This window comes from Onychostoma macrolepis, chromosome 03 (genome assembly GCF_012432095.1).
Source record: "Onychostoma macrolepis isolate SWU-2019 chromosome 03, ASM1243209v1, whole genome shotgun sequence".
NCBI classification, from domain to species: domain Eukaryota; kingdom Metazoa; phylum Chordata; class Actinopteri; order Cypriniformes; family Cyprinidae; genus Onychostoma; species Onychostoma macrolepis.
The window spans coordinates 29,127,518-29,154,607 of NC_081157.1; the positions used below are offsets into that span (position 1 = coordinate 29,127,518).

At 39.8% G+C, this 27,090-nt stretch overlaps 1 protein-coding gene and 1 pseudogene across 2 annotated transcripts in view; both read left to right on the plus strand.

Moving 5' to 3' along the window:
- Positions 1–360: 360 nt before the first annotated feature.
- Positions 361–27,090, plus strand: part of elfn1a (extracellular leucine-rich repeat and fibronectin type III domain containing 1a) — a 156,284-nt gene continuing 129,554 nt past the window's right edge. For both annotated transcript variants that reach the window (XM_058769808.1, XM_058769811.1), the window contains exons 1-2: positions 361–467; positions 6,132–6,265. The gene's annotated coding sequence lies outside the window, so the exon portion shown is untranslated. The remainder of the gene's footprint in view (positions 468–6,131; positions 6,266–27,090) is intronic.
- LOC131536735 (uncharacterized) lies at positions 9,567–11,441 on the plus strand (annotated as a pseudogene).

Consider the following 27,090-nt stretch of genomic DNA (forward strand, 5'->3'; position numbering starts at 1 on the left):
GCACCCAGGACGCGATCTTCCCAGGTGTCCTTCACTCCGGCGCCGGGACACCACGGACCCTGGGTGCACCAGCAGCGGAAGACGCGAGCCAGGCCGCCTCCGGTCTTCGAGATCTCCACCCGGAACCGCTTCGCTCCCCTCCGCGAGACGGAACGCGACGCTGTGATCGTCGGAGACTCCATCGTCCGGCACGTCCGTGCTACGTTAGCTGAAGGTAAAGTGCACACTCACTGTTTCCCTGGTGCTCGTGTTCTCGATGTTTCTGTGCAGATACCCGTGATCCTGAAGGGCGACGAGAGCGTCGGTGCTGTCGTGCTGCACGCGGGGGTTAACGACACCAAGCTGCGGCAGACGGAGACACTGAAGAGGGACTTCAGGAGCCTGATCGAGACGGTATGCAGCACATCGCCCGCGACGACGATCATCGTGTCAGGACCGCTTCCCACGTATCGACGAGGACACGAAAGGTTCAGTAGACTTTTTGCTTTAAAAGCAGTTATTGTAAATGAAATGATCACAGATAATAGATTTGATGTACTTTGTTTGACTGAAACCTGGCTTAAACCAAATGAATATTTTGGTCTAAATGAGTCTACTCCACCAAGCTACTGTTATAAACATGAGCCTCGTCAGACTGGTCGTGGCGGTGGTGTCGCTACAATATATAGTGATATGTTAAATGTTACTCAGAAAACAGGATACAGGTTTAACTCATTTGAAATACTTCTACTTAATGTTACACTGTCAGATATGCAAAAGAAATCTCTCCTATCTCTTGCTCTGGCTACTGTGTATAGACCGCCAGGGCCATATACAGAATTCCTAAAAGAATTTGCAGATTTCCTCTCAGATCTATTGGTTAATGTTGATAAAGCGCTAATTGTCGGAGATTTTAACATTCACGTTGATAATACAAATGATATTACTGATCATTTCCTTGTATCGTGCATGCTGCATATTACCGATATTAACTATATGGCTCCGCGTTATCGTCTGGGCAGAACTATTGTTCCAGCCACCAAAGACAGATTCACAAATAACCTGCCTGATTTATCTCAACTGCTCTGTGTACCCATAAATACACGTGAACTAGACGAAATGACTAGCAACATGGGCACTATCTTCTCTAATACATTAGAAGCTGCTGCCCCCCTCAATATGAAAAAGCTTAGAGAAAAACGTACTGCGCCATGGTACAACAGTTATACCCATTCTCTCAAGAAAGAAACTCGTAATTTTGAGCGCAAATGGAGAAAAACTAACTTGGAAGTTTTTAGAATTGCGTGGAAAAACAGTATGTCCAGCTATAGACAGGCTCTTAAAGCTGCCAGGGCAGAGCATATCCACAAACTCATAGATGATAACCAAAACAATCCAAGGTTTTTATTTAGCACAGTGGCTAGATTAACAAATAAACAGACGCCACCCAATCTAAATATTCCCTCACAGTTTAATAGTAATGACTTTATGAATTTCTTCACTGATAAAATAGATAGCATTAGAAATACAATAACAAATATAGGTTCTACACCGTCTAGTACTTCAGTTTCATTCACAGCTCCCAAAGAAAAACTTCAGTGCTTTACAACTATAGGACAGGAAGAACTAAATAAACTTATCACTGCATCTAAACCAACAACATGTTTATTAGATCCTGTACCCACTAAACTACTGAAAGAGTTGTTACCTGTAGCAGAAGAACCGCTTCTCAATATTATTAACATCATCATTATCTTTAGGTCACGTCCCAAAACCATTCAAGCTGGCGGTTATTAAGCCTCTTATTAAGAAACCACAACTAGATTCTAGTGAACTGGAATATTCCCAAGATATTCCCAAGATGGCTGCGCGAGTACATCGCGAGGCTCTGGGTCTCTCCAGATTTAGCAATTTTGCGGTATTTTTCTTACTCATCTCGGCCTGTTCGTGCAGAACAGTTGTGCCTTACATCGTACACCCGTTGTGAGCTTTTGGATATCGGTTTGCAATTTCCGACATTTTATGGACAATCTTGACTCCTTCCTGAGATCGCTAGGACACCGAGGCTATGCACCCTACCCGGCCGGGCGGAAGTGCTCGCAGGCGGCGTCGAGATCGTAAACAAAGGCGGGGAAGCGGAGGACTAAGAGCTAAGCTAAGGCTAACACCACACCGGCTCTCTTTACCCAGCATTTTCCTTGCCAATGTACGGTCGCTAGTGAACAAAATGGAGGAGATTCGACTCAGCATCACACACAGCAAGAAACTTTTGAACTGTAACGTCCTAATCTTCACAGAAACCTGGTTAAACAGCGGAATACGGACACTGCTATTGAGCTAGCGGACGCCACACACTCGGGCGGATAGAACATTAGATGGCTCGGTAAGACCAGAGGTGGTGGATTGTGCATTTACATTAACAAAGCCTGGTGCACAAACTCTGCTATTGTTGGGAGTCATTGTTCAGCTAACCTTGAGTTTCTCATGGTTAAATGTAGACCGTTTTATCTACCGCGGAGTTCACTTCCACCATTATAACTGCAGCCTATATTCCCCGGATGCTGATGCCAAGCTTGCTATGAAAGAACTTCACGCAGCCATCAGTAAACAACAGACTGATCACCGGAAGCGGCTTTTATTGTTGCAGGTGACTTTAATCACTCAAATTTAAAGTCAGTGCTACCCAAGTTTCACCAGCATGTTTCCTGTCACACCAGAGGAAACAAAACCTTAGACCATGTTTACACAAACATGGCTGGAGCTTCGTTGCGACACCCCTCCCCACCTGGGACAGTCAGATCACCTTTCTTTGTTCCTCACCCCAAATATGCACCCTCATCAACCGTGTGAAGCCATCAGTGAAGACCATCAAGGTGTGGCCTGCGGGGCAGATTCCACACTCCAGGAAAGGTTTCTACACACAGACTGGAGTATGTTTGCTTCTCAAGCCACCAGTGGCGCTCACACAGACATTGACTCTTACACCTCCTCTGTATTGGATCATATCAATATCACCATTGACAGTGTTACAACCCAGAAACAGATCACCACATATCCAAATCAGAAGCCTTGGATGAACAAGGAAGTGCGACTCCTGTTGAAGTCACGCAACACTGCCTTCAGATCAGGAGATGCACAAGCCTACAGCACATCCAGAGCAAACCTGAAGAGGGGCATCAAAAGGCCAAGCACTGCTACAAGCTAAAGATAGAGGGACACTTCTCCAACTCTGACCCTCGGCGCATGTGGCAGGGCATTCAGGCCATCAGTGACTACAAACCCACCCACTCCACCCCGCAGCCACTGATGTCAACTTCCTGAACGAGCTAAATTACTTTTATGCTCGCTTTGAAAGAGACAACAGAGAAACTGCCACCAAGCTCAATCCTCAGCTGACCACCCACCAATCATACTCTCCTCCACAGATGTCTGCAAGGAACTGAGCCGGATCAGCGCGCACAAGGCTGCTGGACCAGACAACATCCCTGGTCGTGTTCTCAGGGCATGTGCGGAGCAGCTCGCTGGGGTTTTTACAGACATTTTCAATCTGTCTCTTGCCCAAGCAGCTGTACCAACATGCTTTAAATGCACTTCCATTGTGCCAGTGCCAAAACACTCTAGTCCGAGGTGCCCCAATGACTACCGCCCTGTAGCACTCACACCCATCGTCATGAAGTGCTTTGAGCGGCTGGTCCTGGAACACCTAAAAGACTCTCTACCATCCACATTGGACTCACACCAGTTTGCCTACCGTAGCAATAGGAGCACAGAGGATGCAGTTTCCATGGCACTGCACTCTGTGCTCACTCACCTGGACAATAAGAACACTTATGCACGTATGCTGTTTGTTGACTTCAGCTCAGCATTCCAACCAAGTTAATAGCCAAACTTGGAGACCTGGGCATCAATACCTCAATGTGCAACTGGATTTTGGACCCCAGAATGTTCGATCAGGATTCACCTGCTCCACATCCATCACACTTAACACTGGTGTACCACAGGGCTGTGTGCTAAGCCCGTTTCTCTACTCCCTCTTCACCTCCGACTGCAAGCCTGTGAATGGATCTAATTCCATCGTCAAGTTTGCAGACAACACCACGGTGACTGTTTTCTCTCCTGCCCTCCGGCAGGCGTTTCAGGTGCCTCCTGACCAGGACCAGCAGATTAAAGAACAGTTTCTTCCCCAGAGCTGTCTCTTTACTGAACTCTAACCCCCGTTGATCCACTTCCTCATATATTATTAACTCTTCTCTCCTACCTCACATCGGCCTTATTTGCACTACTGAATGTAAATTTTTATTACAGTAACAACTGTTTACTTTTGTATCTTGCACTACCATACCTAAATTGGATTATGCTCATTTGCACTGCCGACTGTTGTTTACATTATCAATGTTTACATTAACATTTTGCACCGTATGTCTAATTGTAATATGCAATCACTTCCACTGCACTTTTACACCTTGTTTATAGTAATAGCCATCTGTATATTTATTCACTATACATATTCACCTGTAAATTCTGTTTATAGTAATAACCATCTTTCTATATATATTTATACATATATTCAGTACATATCCTTGTCCTGCACTTATTCAACCATTGTATATCCTGCACTTGCTGCTATTGCACTTCTGGTTAGACCTAAACTGCATTTCGTTGCCCTGTACCTGTACTTGTGTAATGACAAAGTTGAATCTAATCTAATCTAAAAATTACAGACCCTTTTCAAATCTGCCGTTTATGTCTAAAATTTTAGAAAACGTTGTGTCTGCTCAATTGTGCTGCTTCTTGCAAAAAAATTATCTCTATGAAGAATTTCAGTCAGGTTTCAGGCCTCACCATAGCACAGAAACTGCACTTGTTAAGATTACAAATGACTTGCTGCTTGCGTCAGACCGAGGCTGCACCTCATTGCTAGTTTTACTTGATCTTAGTGCTGCGTTCGACACTATAGATCATGACATACTCATAGATCGATTACAAAACTATACGGGTATTCAAGGGCAGGCTTTAAGATGGTTTAGATCTTACCTATCCGATCGCTACCACTTTGTTTTTTTAAACGGGGAGCCATCTCAACTATCACCAGTAAAGTATGGAGTACCACAAGGATCTGTCCTAGGTCCTCTGCTATTTTCAATATACATGTTGCCCCTTGGTGATATTATTAGAAAATACGGGATTAGTTTTCATTGTTATGCTGATGATACTCAACTATATATCTCAGCAAGACCAGATGAAACTTCTGAACTATCTAAGCTAATAGATTGTGTTAAAAATGTAAAAGGTTGGATGACCAATCATTTCCTCCTATTAAATTCGGATAAGACAGAGATATTACTTATTGGACCAAAAAACAGTACTCAGAATCTCTTGGATTACAATTTGCAACTAGACGGATGTACTGTTACTTCCTCTACAGTCAAAAATCTGGGTGTTATATTAGACAGCAACTTGTCCTTTGAAAATCATATTTCCCATGTTACAAAAACAGCATTCTTCCATCTTAGAAACATTGCCAAGCTTCGAAACATGCTACCTGTTTCAGATGCAGAAAAGCTAGTTCATGCATTCATGACCTCTAGACTGGACTATTGTAATGCACTGTTAGGCGGTTGTCCGGCATCTTCAATAAACAAGCTACAGATAGTCCAAAATGCAGCGGCTAGAGTCCTTACCAGGTCAAGAAAATATGATCATATTACCCCAATTTTACAGTCTCTGCACTGGCTACCTATTAAGTTCCGGATCAATTACAAAATATTATATTACCTAACAATTACCTAACTAGTCTTCTACCACGCTACAATCCAACCCGCTCCCTAAGGTCGCAAAATTCTGGACTTTTGGTAGTACCTAGGATAGCAAAGTCCACTAAAGGAGGTAGAGCTTTTTCACATTTGGCACCCAAACTCTGGAATAGCCTTCCTGATAACGTTCGGGGTTCAGACACACTCTCTCTGTTTAAATCTAGATTAAAGACACATCTCTTTAGCCAAGCATTCACATAATAATCTTGTACTGCATTTATATCTGAACAAATGTACATTATGATTCTTTAGATTGGGTTGAACAAATCATTTTTGCTTGAATAGAACAGCAGCTACGCTAATTATGTCTCTATCTGTTTCTCCGATTCTGCTAACTAGGAATTACTGAAGCGTCAGTCTGGATCCAACCCTTAAAAAGATCCGAGATGACCAAACACCTGAGAAGAGATGATGGCAATACCTCAGAGGACCACGGAGGATGCCAACCCTCAGACAACATACACAATTACCAAGTTAAGTCTGTCATAACTTTAAATATATTGGGTTTCTTCTGCGTGTATGTGTATATATATGTGCATGTGTGCGTATATGTATGCATATATATAGTAGAAACTTAATTTCCTGTAAAGCTGCTTTGCAACGATTGTATCGTAAAAAGCGCTATACAAATAAACTTGAATTTAATTGAATCAGTGATTCGCCCAAGCCAACTTTAATGGTTTTGGGACGTGACCTAAAGATAACGATGAGTTAATAATATTGCGAAGCGGTTCTTCTGCTACAGGTAACAAAAAAGCGGTGAATGAAACTGAAGTACTAGAACCTAGTGTAGAACCTACATTTGTTATTGTATTTCTAATGTTATCTATTTTATCAGTGAAGAAATTCATAAAGTCATTACTAGTAAACTGTGAGGGAATATTTAGATTGGGTAGCGTCTGTTTATTTGTTAATCTAGCCACTGTGCTAAATAAAAACCTTGGATTGTTTTGGTTATTATCTATGAGTTTGTGGATATGCTCTGCCCTGGCAGCTTTTAGAGCCTGTCTATAGCTGGACATACTGTTTTTCCACACAATTCTAAAAACTTCCAAGTTCGTTTTTCTCCATTTGCGCTCAAGATTACGAGTTTCTTTCTTGAGAGAATGGGTATAACTGTTGTACCATGGCACAGTACGTTTTTCTCTAACCTTTTTCATATCAAGTCCTAACACATCATTTGTATTATCAACGTGAATGTTAAAATCTCCGACAATTAGCGCTTTATCAACATTGATCTGAGAGGAAATCTGCAAATTCTTTTATGAATTCTGTATATGGCCCTGGCGGTCTATACACAGTAGCCAGAGCAAGAGATAGGAGAGATTTATTTTGCATATCTGACAGTGTAACATTAAGCATAAGTATTTCGAACGAGTTAAACCTGTATCCTGTTTTCTAAGTAACATTTAACATATCACTATATATTGTTGCGTCACCGCCGCCACGACCAGTCTGACGGGGCTCATGTTTATAACAGTAGCTTGGTGGAGTAGACTCATTTAGACCAAAATATTCATTTGGTTTAAGCCAGGTTTCAGTCAAACAGAGTACATCAAATCTATTATTTGTGATCATTTCATTTACAATAACTGCTTTGGGTGTGAGTGATCTAATGTTTAGGAGCCCAAGCTTTAGAAATAGTTTTTGTTCATTTATTTTGCATTTTTCAGGTTTAATCATGATCAGATTTTTTCTAGATCCTGCATTAAATTTATATGTTGACCTCACTGTTCGGGAACAGACACAGTCTGCATAGATTGGACAACGCAAATAGTTCTATCATTTAAGAGTGAATAACAAAAGCCATCATAGCAGTTATTTGAGAATTGGCTTACTAGTCAGATGGAGCGTAGCTTCCTGGAGATGTTGTCCGACAGGCGTTCCGCTCCGACTTTGCTGGGGTGCAGGCCATCAGCACGGAAAAGCCTAGGTCGCTCCCAGAAAAGATTCCAATTATTAACAAAGAGCAGTATCTGTTCTTTACACCATGACAATAACCGTTCGTTTAAAGCAAAAAGTCTACTGAACCTTTCGTGTCCTTGTTGATACGTGGGAAGCGGTCCTGACACGATGATCGTCGTCGCAGGCGATGTGCTGCGTACCGTCTCGATCAGGCTCCTGAAGTCCCTTTTCAGTGTCTCCGTCTGCCGCAGCTTGGTGTCGTTAACCCCCGCATGCAGCACGACAGCGCCGATGATCTTCCGGGTGGAGATCTCGAAGACCGGAGGCGGCGGAGTGGGAGAGGTCATCACCCAGGGCCTGGCTCGTGTCTTCCGCTGCTGGTGCACCCAGGGTCTGTGGTGTCCTGGCGCCGGAGTGAAGGACACCTGGGAAGATCGCGTCCTGGGTGCACAGGGCCTGTGCAGAGAAACACACGGAGTAGAGGTGGTGGGAGTGTTAGCATACTTACTGTATACTGTATACTTGCGTGCTGTATACTTACCCCGGACTTGTGAGCGTCAGCCCGGGATGCAGCCCCAGAAATGGTGTTTAACACGCACTCCAGGAGGCTCGCAGGCTCCCGTCGAGCGGCCAAAGGTGCATGGCCCACAGCTCGGGCCGAGGGTGCCATATAGTCCTGTTCGCTTGAGAGAGGAGATCTCGTCTCAGGGGAATGGGCCAAAGGGCTGCTACAAGCAGTTGAGTTAGCTCTGACAACCAGGGTTGGTTCTCCCAAAGGGGGGACACCAAGAGAACCTCGTGTCCTCATTCCTTGATTCGCCTGATAACCTGCGGGATCAGGGCGATCGGGGGAACGCATAAAGGAGGAGGTTGGGCCAGTCGTGGGCCAACGCATCTCTGACCTTCGGATAATAAGTTGGACAGTGAGAGTTGTCTTCTGCGGGAAGAGGTCTACCTCGGCCTTGCCAAAGACCTCCCAAATCCTCTGAACCATCTGTGGATCGAGCATCCACTCCTCTGAGGGGACATTGCTCCGAGATAACATGTCCGCTCCCCGGTTCAACTTGCCCGGTATATGCTCTTAGCGAGCGCAGGCTGAGTTGAGCCCAGTCCAGAAGGCGCTCTACCAGAATGAAGAGGCGCTTCGAGGAGAGGCCTCCTCTGTGATTTATGTAGGACACCACAGACTTGCTGTCCAAGCGGATTAGCACATGGCGTCCCTTTAGGTCTGGCAGGAAGAACTGGCAGGCTCAACATACTGCTAGCATTTCCAAGCAGTTGATGTGGAACCCTTTCTCCACTTTCGACCAATGGCCGAAAGTCAGTTTGCCTTCACACAGCGCCCCCCAAACCATCTCCTGCAAACCATTCCCATGGCCACGCCCTTCTCCAACCAGTGAGGGTTCTTCCAGGGGGCTAAGGCTGTTACACAGGCCTGGCTCACCCTGATATGTAGGCCGGATATGTAGGTGATGCCATGCATGGGATGGAACCCGTGGATTCAACCAGAGCTGAAGGTCTGTTGTGCTGCTGAGAGGTTTGTGTTTGTAGCTCCGTGTACCTTCGCTTTTTATTGAATCTCTACCTTACTTTTACTCCCTTTTGTCTAAAGTGATAATATATAACTTAATTCCCACCATATTTCTAGTGTTATCTTTCAAACTAATCTAACTAATTTGATTGTTTGCTTTTAAAAACCGCGAGTGCAGCTTGTTAGCCCGTTAGCCTGTCACTTGCGGTTCCATTTGCTTTTCTATTTGCGCCTATTATTGTTTTATTATTATTATTTTTTATTATTATTTTTTTTTCCTCGCTCCGTTTTTCACAAGCTCATCAAACAACAGTGGTAAGTTAAGTTGGTATCATTCATCAATCACGGTGAGTAATGGCTTCTTCTCCTGCTATTGTTGTTTGCACTGTTTGCCACATGTATAGTTTATCTGTCTCTGTCAGCAGCGAGGGATTCACATGTGATAAATGCTGGGAAATAGTTAGGCTGACAGAGAAGGTTTTAGAACTAGAGACACGCATCCACACTTTAGTTGAGGATAGTAAGAATGTGAGGGCTGTAGATACTGCTTTGGATGCAACTAGCTCAGGGAGTCCTGTACATTGTTCGGTTTCGGTTGAGCCCGTGCAGCAGGGCAACTGGGTGACAGTGAGGCGGCCTAGTCACGGGTCAAAACACCACTCTTCCGTTCCGATCAAAACATCAAACAGGTTCTCCCCACTCAGTGAAGCACCCACTGAGAAACCTGATGAAAGTTCTCTAGTTATTGGCGATTCTATTGTACGGAACGTGAAAATAGAGACACCAGCCACCATGGTCCATTGTTTACCAGGAGCCAGAGCGCCTGACATCTTGGCAAATTTAAAAGTGCTGACTAATGCTAAACGTAAATTCAGTAAGATTGTTATCCACGTCGGCGCTAATGATGTTCGACTTCGCCAGTCGGAGATCACTAAAAATAATGTTAAAGAGGTGTGTGAACTTGCAAGTACGATGTCAGACGCTGTAATATGCTCTGGTCCACTCCCTGCTTACCGTGGCGATGAGATTCATAGCAGACTGTCGTCACTTAATGGCTGGATGTCTAAGTGGTGCCCGCAGAATAACATAGGCTTTAGAATAATTTTTGGGGCAGACCTGACCTGTTGAAAAGAGATGGTGTTCATCCCTCCTGGGGTGGGGCCGCTCTTCTCTCTAGAAATATGGCACATAGTCTTAGAGTTCGTACTTGACTAACTGGGGCCCAGGTCAGGAAGCAGACAGACTGGCTAAACCGATCGTCTGCTAGCCGCCTCACGTCACAGAAGTCAGTTAACTCTCAGCACATAGAAACTTTTTCACCTAGATATCACTCTATAGAGACTGTGTCTGTTCCCCGAACTAGAAAATACAGAAAACATCCAAACCAAAGTAATAGTAACAATTTAATTGATGTTCAAAAAATAAAAAAACAATATAATACAGATAAACACATGATAAAGCTTGGCTTATTGAATATTCCACCTGGGCGAGCGCTTCGCGGACAGCTTACCCCGCTCATGAAATCAGCCGTCGCCCAGCTAATCACTGAGAACGCGCTACAATCCTGACGAGTCATAGCCACAGAGCGGAGGCACCAAAGCTGCGGAGAATCCGCTCACCCGGAAGCTTCCGTCACTGTCTCACTGACCTAGATTTACAGAAAATGACCTTTTTTTTTTTTCAAATAAATAATTTTACATACTTGTTCCCAACACTTCATTAAGCTTTAAGTCACATCTCAAATGACAAGAGATCAACTTATAATCATGTTCATATTAATTAGCCCGTGAACTCATTCTCTCAGACGGCTTGGGTATGCGGCGCATTCGCAGCTTATATGGACTGAACGCCACTGCTTTAAACGAGTCTACACCCCAAGATTACTGTTACAAAAATGAACCGCGTCCAAAAGGTAAAGGGGGAGGTGTTGCTGCAATTTATTGCAATATTTTCAGTATCTCTCAGAGGTCGGGTTTCAAGTAACCCGTTCGTATTAATTCGTTCGAAGTAATGGTGCTTCATATAACGTTATCCAAAGAAACAAGTGTTAATGATAAATCCCCTGTGATGTTTGTACTGGCTACTGTATACAGGCCACCAGGGCACCATACAGACTTTATTAAAGAATTTTCTGATTTCTGAGTTAGTGCTGACTGCAGATAAATTCCTAATCGTTGTTGATTTTAATATCCATGTTGATAATGAAAGAGATTCGTTGGGATCAGCATTTATAGACATTCTAAACTCTATTGGTGTTAAACAACATGTGTCAGGACCTACTCATTGTCGAAATCATACTCTAGATTTAATACTGTCACATGGAATTGATGTCAGTGGCATTGAAATTTGGCAGCAGAGCGATGATATCTCAGATCATTATCTAGTCTCCTGTATATTCCATATAGCTAAAGCTGTAAAGCCAACTCCTTGTTACAAATATGGTAGAACCATTACCTCTACCACAAAAGACTGCTTTATAAATAATCTTCCTGACTTATCTCAGTTCCTCAGCATATCCAATAGCTCAGAACATCTTGATGATGTAACAGGAACTATGGACTCTCTCTTTTCTAGCACTTTAGATGCAGTTGCTCCTTTACGCTTAAGGAAGATTAAGGATAAGAGTCCAACACCGTGGTATAATGAGCACACTCGCGCCCTAAAGAGAGCAGCCCGGAAAATGGAGCGCAGCTGGAGGAAAACTAAATTAGAGGTATTTCGTTTAGCTTGGCGGGAAAGTACCCTATCCTACAGAAAAGCATTAAAAACTGCTAGATCTGATTACTTTTCGTCTCTTCTAGAAGAAAACAAACATAACCCTCGGTATTTATTCAATACAGTGACTAAATTAACGAAAAATCAAGCATCAACAGGTGTTGGCATTTCCCAAGAGCATAGCAGTAATGACTTTATGAACTACTTCACTTCCAAGATCGATACTATCAGAGATAAAATTGTATCCTTGCAGCCGTCAGCTACAGTATCGCATCAGATAGCGCACTATAGATCCCCTGAGGAACAATTCCACTCATTCTCTACTGTAGGAGAGGAAGAATTGTATAAACTTGTTAAATCATCTAAACCAACAACATGTATGTTAGACCCGATTCCATCTAAACTACTAAAGAGCTGCTTCCAGAAGTCATAGATCCTCTTTTGGCTATTATTAATTCATCATTGTCATTAGGATATGTCCCCAAAACCTTCAAATTGGCTGTTATTAAGCCTCTCATTAAAAAACCACAACTTGACCCCAAAGATCTAGTTAATTACAGACCGATCTCAAATCTCCCTTTTCTGTCAAAGATACTAGAAAGGTAGTATCCTCACAATTATATTCCTTCCTAGAGAAAAATGATATCTGTGAGGAATTCCAGTCAGGATTTAGATCGTATCATAGTACTGAGACTGCTCTCATTAGAGTTACAAATGACCTGCTTCTATCATCTGATCGTGGTTGTATCTCTTTATTAGTTCTACTCGATCTTAGCGCTGCGTTCGACACTATCGACCACAACATTCTTTTGAATAGACTAGAAAACTTTGTTGGCATTAGTGGAAGCGCCTTAGCATGGTTCAAATCGTACTTATCTGACCGCCATCAGTTCGTAGCAGTGAATGAAGAGGTATCATATCGATCACAAGTGCAGTATGGAGTACCTCAAGGCTCAGTACTAGGGCCGTTACTTTTCACGCTTTACATGTTACCCTTGGGAGATATTATCAGGAGACATGGTGTTAGCTTTCACTGCTATGCTGATGATACTCAGTTCTATATTTCTTCGTGGCCCGGTGAAACACACCAAATTGAGAAACTAACGGAATGCATAGTTGATATAAAAAACTGGATGACGAATAATTTTTTACTGCTAAATTCTGAAAAAACAGAGGTGTTAATTATCTGACCTAAAAACCCCACATGTAATAACTTAGAACATTATCTAACACTTGATGCATGCTCTGTCAATTCTTCTTTATCAGTCAGGAACCTAGGTGTGCTGTTTGATAGCAATCTTTCATTTGAAAGCCATGTTTCTAGCATCTGTAAAACTGCGTTTTTTCATCTCAGAAGCATATCTAAATTGCGACCATGCTAATATTTGTATTAATATTTGTCTGGTCAGAGGAGAACTGGCCCCCCGACTGAGCCTGGTTTCTCCCAAGGTTTTTTTCTCCATTCTGTCACAGAGGGAGTTTTTGGTTCCTTGCCGCTGTCGCCTCTGGCTTGCTCAGTTGGGGACACTTAATTTCTAGCGATTATCGCCGATTTGATTGCACAGATACTATTTAAACTAAACTGAGCTAGACAATGACATCTCTGAATTCAATAATGAAATGCCTTTAACTGAAAATTGAGTGTTTAATCTTATCATTATACATTACTGACACTCTATCCTCCAATTTGATACTGTTAAGTGCTTTGACACAATCTGTATAGTTAAAAGCGCTATATAAATAAAGGTGACTTGACTTGACTTGAAGGGGCCGCATGCAAAGCAGGCCCAGCTGTAGTGCTGGCGATGCTGCAGCCATGAGGCCCAGCATCCTCTGAAACGTTTTGAGAGGGCGAGTGGCACCGATCTCGAAGGAGGCCATGAGTTTTCGCATGGCCAGAGCATGTTCTGGTGCAACTACGGCTCTCATCCGAGCTGAGTCGAGAACTGTTCCCAGGAATGATATCTGCTGGCTGGGGGACAGCGTACTCTTGGCGAAATTGACCCTGAGTCCCAGGCGCTCCAGGTGGCTGAGGAGGTTCTGTGCGATAATAGCTCCACCTCTGACTGGGCCAGAACAAGCCAGTCGTCGAGGTAGTTGAGAATGTGGATTCCCATCTGTCTTAGAGAAGAAACAGCCGTGTCCATGCACTTTGTAAAAGTGCGGGGGGGCCAGAGACCAATGGGATTTTAGTGCTTTCATCATGTTTTGGACATAAAGTCATCCAAATTTCACCACAATTCAGAGCTGTAGGATATGAATGCCCACCTGTTATCAGTGAAGTTAAATCGGGCTGCTTCATGTCATCTACCCACTCATTAAACTTTAACAGTTCTGGCACGGCCAAAAGATGGTCATTATGACACTGTAAAGTGTTGTCACTATTGAGCCATATGCTTATTTTTAGCCATTTTCATAGGTTTAACATTAAATGATCACCTAGGAAAATACAATTTGACTGAAAACACTGGAAACCGGTTTTCTGGCAAGACTTCCGCATTCAGGAAAATAAGATACTTATTTTAAACTTAAAATAAAAGTATACTTTCAGTCTTTTTATGTACTTATCAGAGATGTACTTTAACAAAATTATACTTAAGTATAAAGTTTAAGCCCATTTGGACTATACTTAGAAGTGGGCTAGAATAGCTAGTAAACTAACAGTATATTTATAAGTTTTATAGTTTTATATTACACAAATTTATTTTTTATAAGCTGAAAAGACGAGTCTTTAGAAGTGTTGAAATAGCACTACACTTACAAGCATACTACTAGCACATTGATTTATTACATTAAGTATACTTATAGCTGACTGAAATTTTATTCTGTCAGAGAGCAACATTACTTTTCTTTTTGCAGTCAGATGGTGTAGCTATTGCATCTAGCATCTAGCAGGGCCATGCTAATCAGCTTTAAACAACCTTCATATGCATTTGTTTTTCGTCAGCACTCCGACATTCGGCAAACAGTGCTGACAACCCTGGATAATGAGAGCTCTTGCAATGCTGTTAATCTATTGATTCTATAGATCATAAAATATCAGCCCATGCAGCTCATCAATCTGATCTGAAGTGGCTTTTGTCCAAGATGCCTCATCAGTTGTTCTCCCTAAAGGTCATGTAATTTGACAAACAGACCCTTCACCATCTAGACCTCATGTGATCAGGCAAGGAGAAGCATAAAACATCCTGTTCTTGAGGAGTTTTAATTGACTGTTGCTCCATGCAGCTGCTGAGTCATTCGCATGAAAAGTGCTCCACACAGCAGTGTTTCATCACCTTTTATTCATTAAGGATGACACACTTTTGTCATCTACCCCCTTGAGTTATCCATTCAAGGTCTGCTTTTAATTGTCGGAGCACTTACGTCAGATGTAGGCTGAGATGTTTAGGGGAACCAAAGGTCTGTAGAGTGAGATGATGGTTCATATGAATTCACAAAAGCCTCTCATTCTCACCACCTGGTGAAGATGAACCGATCGGTGTTGTTTATTTGGCATTAGATCAAACTATATTTATACCTTTCCAGATTTCCCTCACAGCTTGGCTTGCTTTCCACCCAGGAGGTTGTAGCCTTTTGAATTTCATCCAAGAGAAGATCGATAAGAACGACCAGGCCATTAAGTTGTCATTATGTAGACTACATTGTTTACAGTAAATGGAAAGTTCTGCAGTATGCGTAAGTGTAATTGCTCCAGATCTTGCTGAAGAAGAAGTCTAGCTTCACAACTACTTAGCTGGTTAGTTAAATACAACATAAACACTATCATCTTGTGCTCGTGTTGTATGTCCTTTATGCATCATATTTGGGATTCTGGTCAGGGTAGAAGCAGTTTTATTTTATGTGTTCATTTTGCAATTCATTTATTTTATGGAATCTTCCTGACATCCTTAAAAGAGTAGTTTGCCCATAAAATAAATCAGTGGTCATTATTTATATATATGCTGTATTGATTTGATTAAAAATACAGTAAAACAGTAATATTGTAAAATATTATTACAAATGTATTACACATTTATAATCTGTTTTAATATATTTTAAAATGTAATTTATTCATTTGATCATTACTCCAGTCTTCATTGTCACATCATCCTTCATAAATCATTCTAATATGCAGATTTGATGCTCTAGACATAATATATATATTTTTTTATCAGTTTTGTGCTGCTAAAAAATCTTTTACTGTCACTTTTGTTCAATTTAATGCATCCTTGCTGAATAAAAATCTTACCGACTCCACATATTTGGAACAGTACACTGTTAGACATTTCAAAGGGTTTTTACAGTAACTTGCCAGTAAGTTACTGTAATTAAGATCTACAGTAGCAAACTGTATTTGATTGATCAGTATACTACTGTAATTCATTCATTTTAATATAGATTAGATTTTATACATTTTATATAGAATTCATTTTATTTTTACTCTACATAGGTACTACTGGCATTCAATTAAAACAGACACAATAATTACAAAATATCAAATTCTTTATTTAAAACATTGCATGTATAACACTTAAAAACACAGTCTTTCAATGCTGGAACAGTGCATCTTCACCATTTCACATTGTGTTGTGTCCTCTGGATTTATCCTCACAAAGAATCTTTAGGCAACAGAAACATAATGGGGAAAAAAGACAAGCAGCCAAATAATACATAGCCATCTGCAAAACCCAGGTGCTGCTCCAAAATAAGGCCACCATCTTTGCTCACCACCCACTTTGACAGAAATGTCTTTAAAAGGCACTTTTACACTTTTAAAAGGCAAACCTCATATACAGGTAGAATACACAAATCTCTCAAAACCATAGTTGTTCTCTTACCATGAATTATCAGTCTCAGGGTGGCTGGCCTGCCCGTCTTTCTTGATGCTTCATTGCAGTTGCCTTTAAAACACAAATACAAAAAAAAAAATGCAGGAAATCTTAAATTCCATTAAAAACTATAACAAACTAATTCTAAAACTAGAAAGGCAGCTAGCCATAAAACTAGTTTAACCTAGCTAACATGCGATTTTATTTTCTCAAGCTACTGGCCAACATTAACTACTAACACCTGAACTAAATTTCACATTAGTTAACCTAATGTTAATATAAGATAAGCGTTGCTCGTTAAAAACTATTTTAATTCGGTAACTTAATTCAATAAGCTGACAAAAGTCGTTTGAAACGACAGCGCAGTTTACCATAGTAAAGTTCTGTAACCGATGTTGACTAGTAAATGTTACTAATGTTAGGTAAACTGGTGTGCAAAAATCTGACACAAACACACAGACAAACGTACATATTTTTACCTTGCTTGCTGGTCTTATTCTCTCGTGAAGTGCATCGACACACAGCATAGATGTTCTCCGGAGCTCTTCCACTCTCGCGGGTTCATCCCCGGCGCTGCCCCGCTGCTTCCGTGTCTTCCTCGGACGCGAGTGGCGCGGCGAGGCGCGACTCGATAAAAAAGCAATATGGAACCCATTATTTATACTATCTACAGTGGATGCGGACAGTAATGTGATGCCCCGGTATATTTCTGATGTACAGATGTACTCCAAGCACTCGCGCTGTTTCTGACATGAAGTACAAACGGATTTTCCAATCATTAGAAGCGATGTAACATGTTCAGTGTAGTCAGTCCCAAGCTGTTGCGGCGTTGTAGACACGGTGTAGGGCAAATTGTGTCAATCCAAATGTAAGAAATGAGGAAAATAAAACGACCTCAGTATAATGGCGCCAAAGAGACCGTTACAGTAGTATACAGCAATTTTAAAAAATACAGTAAGTCTCTGTATGTGGGGTCTGACGTCACAGAAAATTCCCATGATGCAAAGGGTATTACAGTTATTCACTGTAAAGGGAATTTGCAGTATTACACTGGGTGATATACAGTAAATAACTGTGGAAATTACAGAAATGTCTAACAGTGTAGTGCATTTTCTTTAAAATGTAAATGGTTGAATGTCATTTACAATAAACACTAGTGTTTCATATCTAAACAACATGGTTATTAAGCACATTAGAGCATATTTGATATTCTGTGTCTGTATTTTGCTATTACATAATCTTCGTTGATGTTGGCCACATAATTTCAGTGGATAATATATAGTTGGCTAATAATGAAGTTTTTACATTCCAAGATTTTCTGATTGACGGGCTGATCTCACAAAGTGACTCATTGTGTCATTAAGGTAACATTCTCCAGGCAGAAATCACGAATAGCTCTGAAGAATAACTGCACTTGTGTTGGAATCACGTAATCATGTCTGCTTTGCTTTTGAGTTGGAAACAATGCCGTGTGGCCTGAAACAGTCTGCATATCTTTGAGCAGATGCTTCAAACCACTAAACTCCACAAAAAAACTCCTACAGTAATGTCTAATGCTGTTTGAGGTTAGAATATCACCTGGGTCAATTTCTCAATGCGGTACCTTTTCAACTTCATGGCATGTTGAAGAAAAAGTTGTTTGGATATGATTTTTTAACATTGCATCATGAGAAGGATGTTTATTGTTAAGAAAACAAACCTGGTTGAGTCACCGAGTTCTGGATTGTATCATCTAATACACTGGGCACAAGTGGCAGTGCCGGCTCACTTGATTTTCATAGCTCACCTTATAATAGTAGGGCAGAATACACTTTTTTGTTTCTTTTTTTTTTTTTGCTTTTGGTTAGTGTGCTAGGGGACTCACTAACCAATGTTACACACACACACACACACACACATATTTACTCTGACAGAACTTCATTAATTAGGGTAACACATAGTATTATGGGAATTGGGTAAATTAGTTTGCATTAAAAAAAATAAAATAAAAAATCCTTTTGGGAAAATGTTCTTCAGTCCAGTATGTAGTATGTATTTAGATGTAATATGATATAAAATGATTTTCCGTAGGGGTGGAAAAAGCACCACATCCAGAGAATGACTCTTAGTCATTTTTCACTGCAAGATACCTCATTATCTGTACACAGCCCATACTTGCAGCTTTGTCAGTATATATTGTTAATTGTTTGTATTTTTTGTCCATGATGCAGGAGTCATTCTTCATGAAAGTGATATACTGTTTCTTCTCCACGTAGGAGACAAATAAACTGCTTTACCTTTGATTTGTGCACCATACTGTATTAAATATGCCACGTGAAATCTGTTCTAACAGCTAGCATGTACCAGTAAACATGCCAGCCACCAACTTTGCTGAGATTTCCTATCGTTGTTTTCTTGTTTTTGCTGCAGGCCTCTTTAGTTTTCACAAAGACTCTGCAATTCAATCACTCAGCTTTTTAAAAGCCACGCTGTAAATATTGCATTTCAAGCTAAGTAATATTTTAAGTACAGCAAACAATTTTTATCTGGGTCAAGATGCAGTGAAATGTTTTTGTGAGGTAAAAAAACAGAATAACAAATGCGACTTCCATGCCTCTTCAATTAGACTTAGACATTAGACAGTTTATGTTGACATCTGTTTTGTAGCCTATGCACAGTACCTTAAATTATGTTATTAACTGTGGTTTGCCACATTCAGTAGTATGCTAGTATTATCAGAGATGAATGACTAAGATTTTTTTGTATGCTGTTTTGGTCAAAATATGGGTTAATCACTATAGGTGGAAGCTTAAACTTAATGTTAAAAAACAGAAATTGTGACTTTTCTGCTACTTTACTGTAGGGCTTTAATCTAAGTATTAGCAACAACAAATAAACACCAACAAATTTAAAAGAACCATGTAAATTCCATGGTATATGAATAGGATAATCATTCAGCATCAGTCAATATTCAACTTTGGACCCTCAGCCAAATTTATGCACAAGGAAATTCATGACAAGTGTGACAAAGAAAATGCGCCTCTGGGCGGGTCCACAAAACACGTTCACTTTGCTTATTACACACAAGGACGCGCAGCAGCACACAAACATGCCAAATTATTAAAAATTAAAGGATTACAGTGTAAATGAACATTATTGTGTAGGCTACATAAATATAAAAATTTACATATTTATATTACGTCATAATGGATAGTCATTGCTTTTATCAAAATTAGCCTACCTATTTGCTCGCGCATGAGCAGATCCGTTTGCTCTTTGGAGACGCGTTCAGTTTGTGCGCCTTAAAATTCTGCCATTTAAATAGCGAATCCGCCATGGCGCGAGCGCAACTCGTTCTTGAAGGGAATGGGAGATGAGACTCTGATTGGTTTATTGCACGCTACGCCCAAAAAACACCCATTACTCGTTAAGAGAATAGGGACAATCCGTTTAGACCATGCGCCCGGCGTGCCGACCGTTTTCTCGTCGTTAAACTAGCGAAAGTGGATTTGGACACGCCCTGAGTGCACCTGTGCCATGCGCTTAGATCATTAAAATAGGGCCCATAGATTTCAGAAGTTTTCTGAAGCAAAATGATAGCTTTGTCTGTGGAACAAATTTGCATTAATTGCTGAAATCTTTCCATAAACTATTAATCTCAATTCGTTTTCAACCCAGATAACTTAACTGTGATTGCATTTTTGAATCTTTTGTTTCACAGAAAAAAAAAAAAAAAAAAAAAAAAAAAAAATTATATATATACACATATAGTATGTGTATGTGGGCAATGACATGGGCAATATGCATATATGTTAAAGGAACCTGGATTCAGAAATTCATCCAGCAATAGCAGTCGTTTGACATCAAGAGGCTTATCATGAAACATCTTCACCCTCTTGACAGATCTCATCTCCCCTATTCAACACATTGTCCACAAATAATTTTATACCACCGATGGCTTAAATTCCAGGTGGGTAAACATGAAAATGTCAAGCGATGCAGATACGGAGAGGGAATGTGAAGCCAAGCTCATCTGTATACACTGGAAGTCTCCTAGCACCTAAAAGAGGCCTCTTGTCAAAGAGACATCAGAGTGTATCATGGGGTTAGAACAATCCTTTTGCCCAGCATGCCTTGCGATCATGAGATTCGTCCGTGAGCGACATGAATAGTACGACTGTTGGGGGTGAGAATCGAAAGAATTCCACCAAAGTGCCTTTGCTTAAATGAAACATATGCATGTATAGGGTCCTTAAATGCATTAAGATGTGCGAGACTGGCTGGGCTGGAAATAACTCATGCATTCTTGAGAGCACTTGGCTGTGACTACTGAAGCATTTATGCGACTTCACATCTCTCAAAGACGTCAAGCAGGGGCTCAATTCCTTCTGAAAGGAGTCCGAGATTCGAAAGGGGCGAATTCGCTGGTACTCTGCCTGTGTGGCTGTGAAAGACGTGCCAAGTACCATGTCCATAAGTAAGCTTCTGAGCTGATGAGGTTCTGGCCAAGGGAGAGGCCTTTCATAGAGTCTTGAGAAAAATGGAGGCAGGGAGAGACAGAGATAGAGAGAGATTGAGGAGGATGGGTGGGAGGTTAACACAACCATGAGCTGATTCTCTTGGTTATCTGGCAATCCAGATCTGAAGACTTCTCAAAAAATTATAAAAAGCCTCCAGTTCTCTCTTGGCTGGTCAGTCAGGTTTCACTTTATCTTTGCTTGGGTAAACACAAGATTTAGTTTCCATTATTTTGTAAAGATGATTTTCAAAACTGGTATGTAAACGTGCATTTAATACAGTCCATATTTACCTGTATAGAAACAATTATTACTTCTGAACAATGTTTAAAATCACATACACTCACAAAATGACGACTCAAGTCATACCCTAGTAAAAAATAAATATACTTAAATGTATTTGAAATATACATGAAATATAAACATTTCATGCTGAGTATACTGCAAATACATTTTCTTTTTTTTATTTTCATATTTATGTACTTAATAAAATACCCTGCAATTGTACTTTTAGTATACTAACTGGTATACTTAAAGTCTGCTAAATTGGAACAACTAATTTTGTACTTAATGCACTTTGATTGTACAGAAGTAGTGCTGAAGTCCAATTAAAGATATACTTAGTATATGTGACCCTGGACCACAAAACCAGTCATAAGGGTCAATTTTTCAAAATTGAAATTTACACATCATATGAAACCTGAATAAATCAGCAAAAAAGCTTTCCATTGATGTATGGTTTGTTAGGATAGGACAATATTTGGCTGAGATACAAATATTTGAGGGTGCAAAAAAATCTATTGAGAAAATTGCCTTTAAAGTTGTCCAAATTAAGTTCTTAGCAATGCATATTACTAATCAAAAATTAGATCATGATCTTTACTTAATATCCTAATGATTTTTGGCATAAAAGAAAAATCAATAATTTTGATTATTACAATACAATATATTTTGGGCTATTGCTACAGATATACCCGTGCAACTTAAGAGTTTTTTTTTGTCCAGGGTCACATATTTGATTGTGCTAAAGTAGAACTATTGCAAGTATACTTCAGGTACACTTTAAATATTTTGATTAAGAAATGTGCATTGTGCACAAGTACTGTAGTATGCCAAATAAAGTTTAATTACAATTTTTATATCAGTCTCGATTTATCTATCAGTAAATATGTTAATAGATTTGAATTAGTATGAAATAAATGTATTTTAAATACATAACTTTTTTTTTTTTACTAGGGTATTAGAAGCCTAAGATGTGTTATTTAACATACACTCTTAAAAATAAAGGTTCTAAAAGGAACCTCAGAAGAATCATTTTTGTTTCCCCCAAAATCTTTTTTTTTTATATATACAATATATATATACATTAAAGCACCTTTTGAGCAATAGAAAGGTTCCATGGATTCCATGCATTTTTAGGAGTGTATTTTACATATATTGAAATCACATGAGCAGTTGTCTACTACTCACTTTATCATGTATTAATGACATTTTCAAATGGAGTCAGAAATAGCATAAATCCCAGTTCCAAGCACATGAATGACCAAGCGAAGTTGTATTTACTAGCAGGGAAATCTGGAATTCTAGCTGATACACAAGCTGTGACATTTGAAGGGGCATGTCTCGATTTCAAACACTGCAGAAAGACTTATCTATAATATAGAAATCATAATATAGGCCTATCTGTAGAGATCTGTGAGAGGAAAGCAAGCGTGCAGTGAATTATAATAAACGATTCTGAAAGACAGAATTTTACATTCTGTATTGTAGCCCCTTGGTGATACTGGTAGAATATCAGGTGGCTGGAAAGATCTCTCATACAATCAGACTCAAGGAGCAAATATACATAAATGTGTAAATATACATAAATGGCTTTTTTAAGGATTTAAAATGGCCTATTAATTATATATAAATTAAATGGAATTTGCTCATGCAGTTTATACTGGAAAAATGTAAGTGTTTAGTGTCATTTCTGTAATGGACTTGCAAAAATAATGTGTTTGCAAACAGGTTTCCTACTCAAACTCATGCCATTGGTTGTGCCACTGTTGCTGTAGTCAGGCTTGTCAGGATATTTAATCACTTTCTGTCCAAATCATCCTACAAATGGCGTCTATATTGTTATCTGCATATTAAGGTTGGATAAAAGTGATGCATATGACACATTTCAAAGTAATAAAATTAATAAAATGATAAAAAAACAAAGAACTGACACACTTCAGCACTTCAGAACTGTGTAAATAAAGATTAGTGTGTCCTTTAATTTATTCACTTTTTTTAGCTTTATATTCAGTTTTCTTTTTCCATTTTTCCAACAGTTAAACATACCACTCAAAAAGATCTTGTGAATTAATTTGTTCTTTACTGTAGAGTGGTTAGCACATCAGGCTAACCGATTCAAGAGGAATTCACAGATTGAAATTTATGGACACACGTTCCATTTTGATTAAACTCTTGCCGCAGTTGGTGGTAGCTCTCTCAAATAATTAATGGTCTAAAACAAAAGTATTGCCCTCTATTCAGTGTGTTTCAAGAGCATTGTATGAGATGTGTCTTCATGCTCGTCTATGTGTGCGTAGGTGTATGTACAGCTTGCTTAATGGCTGTGCTGAGGAAATGGAGGTAGTGCAGCGTGCACGGAGGGGAACATACAGTATAATTATAGTGCTAGTGGTCAGGCAATTGCCTCCGTAGGTGTAGTCAAGAGGAACTGATGATCACACCTTAGCATTAGTCATCTGCTTAGTGGGTACCTGGTTTCCGACCTTAAAACTCACTTTAATCTTCAGGAATTTGGTGAAGTTGCTTGAATATAGTTGCTTAATTTTGTGGCTGGAGATTAAAAGAATAATTCATCCCAAAAAAAAAATAATAATAATTCTGGTCCTTATTTTCTTTCTCATGTAGAACAAAAAAGGAGATATTTAGCAGAATGTGCATGCTGCTGTCTTCCATACTATAAAATGAACAGAGTTTGTCAAGCTCCAAAAAATAACAGAAAGCAAAAGTATGCAACTTGTGCATTACTGTAAATCGTCTGATGTAATTCAAAAGCTTTTCATAAGTACAGGAATAAGGTTATTTTTTAATGATAAATGTAATGAATGAGTCTTTGTGGCTCTCAAATCTCATTCATGGGCATGTATTTTTTAATATGTTATGTCAAAACATTTCGCACCAGGTTTGACATAAATAATGCAAAACATTTTTGTGCCAAATTAGAATATGCACATATTGAATGTGCTCTAGCAAAAGTAATTTTTTTCAGATTTTCGGTCTGTTTTTCACACAAAGCTATCATACAACTTCAAAAGACTTAGCTGTTCTTGTATTGAAAAGAACACCCAGCCTAACATCTCAATTTGTGCTGTACAGAAGAAAGAAAATGTTACAAGTTTCACATGAGTAAATGCATGAACCATTCCTTTGAAAATGCTTTCACTGTCTAAATGTTATATAGGTGTCATTGAAGCATGTAAAATGTGAAGTCCCATACTCAATGCAATGTAAATTGTGAAGTTACGCAACAATTCTAAAACATCCCACCAGTCAAACATGGAGAGGCCAACATCCTGCCTTGACTTTAAAAAGTAGCCAAGTTAGTATCATCAGAGGAGTCCATTATCTGCTCCATCTCTTGCTGCAAGGCATATTTAATTGAAAGGAAAAAGGCAGAGGAGGGAATGAGTCAGGTATTTTTCACTCTTTTTGCTCCTCCCTCCACACACACTCACTTTTCAATCTGTTTTCCCCTCAGCATCGTGAGCAGGGGATCACTTCGACGGTGAGATGTGGGTGGATGTGTCTGTGTTTGCGCTCACAGAGCCTGCGTGGTGTCACGGAGGTTTTGGAATCCGCCTCAGCGCTGGGGAGGGCTGGAAAAGATGGAGAGAGAGAGGGAGGGAGAGAAAAACATGCTGGCAGGCTCTTCACAGACAGCTGCAGACTAGTGGGCGACCCGGTGAGAGTGTCCTAAACCTGTGCCAACGGAAGGGAGAGAAAAAAAAAAACAGGATGGTGAAACAGAGTAAAACTGATCTATGCACAGATGCACACTTCACTTCCTTTAAGGCTTCACATCAAATCAATTTAACTTTTTACACTGTAAAATATTTTGTTACATTTAGAATTTGTGTAATGGGAAAAAAAGTAGCCAGACTGTATTATATAGCTTGTGTAATGTTGATATACTTCAACCACAGTAATCGTCTTGATATCTTTACATGTTTTGATAACCACCATAATAATTAGCATTAATAATCATTAAATGTGTTTTTTTTTTTTTTTGAGTGCCCATGGCCATTAATCAATTAGAGATGGACACAGATGGTGCACAAAACACAAAACCCCATAGATGTAACATGCATGACATTAAAATAACACAATAAACAAAAACTACATGAGCATAAGGCAGTGGCGTAGCAAGTCAGCCCCGGGCCCATATGCAGAAAATTTGTACGCTGATATCACTGATATTTTCCTCTTTAATATTTGCAGCACGAAATAAACATGAATAAATATTTGAATGCATATTGAAAAAAAATCTGAACAATTTAATACAATCGAATGTCTCATGAAATCGATCAATTAGAGTTTCAAAAACATCTATAAGCCTACGTTTTATTGCTGTTTTTCATGTTACAGTTTTTTACAATCATTTTTGCACTAATAACAGAACCTTGAAGTAATTTTTCAAAACTCTAGACACAAAACTCAAAACAGTTAATTATTTGTAACACAGGCTGTCCAGTGGTCAAAACTTTGCATTTTTGCATTCTTATCTTTAAAGAAGCCTTGCATTTGCAGAAGCATTGGTTCAAAATACTAATTTATTATGAAATATCATAAGAACATTACTTTAGATCACCCACACACAAGATACCCATAGTTTCACTGTGTAGTTTTTAGTACAATCATTAAATATAGTTGTTCAAAACACATGATGCAGCTTTCATTATGGTTCTACATTTATGCATCATTGTAATAGAGTAGAAAGAAAAGTACAGACACTGGAATCATTAAACATTTGAAAATTATTGATGAAATAATCCACTCACAACAGGTTAAAAAAAAACTTAGATTAGAAAAAAATAGATTAGAATAGTCACAGTTCCTCACTGCTCTTCTATGGTTTTTTTTTTTTTTTTTTTCTCCAACCCTGTCTTGTGGGTTTGGCCACATGCAGGTTCTCATCCACATCATAATGGATGTTTTCATTAGTTAAACATCTTGGAAAAAAATCTTCTGGTATGGCAAATCCAGGCCTGACATTGGTCTCCTGTGATTTCATTGCATGCATCATCCATGGCCTGGAGAAGAGTGATTGTTTGTGAGGAGCATTGTGAACCCTCCACCTCCATGTGGAGAAAAAACTCAGTCAGGTTACAGAAAGGAAGGGGAGTATGGGGGTAAATACAAGGTGATAAACTGTGGATGGGCCTGAAACCATTGCTGTCAGTTGCGAGGAATTCTGGTCCCATTGCACTGATTTTGCTATGGGGTCCCCTCAAAATCACATTCAGTGGGGGCTGGTCAGGGCCCCCAGCGAACATTGTTCTGGGCCCCTCTCAACCTCTCCTCTATGTCATGGCCAGTGTAAAGCCTGCCTCATCCAAAAATATGAATTGTTTTCATCAGCTTCCAGCTCTATCACCCTCTAAAAAGTCATTTACTGTAGGAAAAACAAATACTGATAACAATGATATAGACTTTCTTTTCTCCCAACAACAGGCATCTTGAAACTGATCATACCTGAACATAGTCCTCGGTTTCTTCACTTTCATAATCTAAATGTGTAATATTGATCTTAATTTTACATTAAAACTATGCTTCAAGAGTGA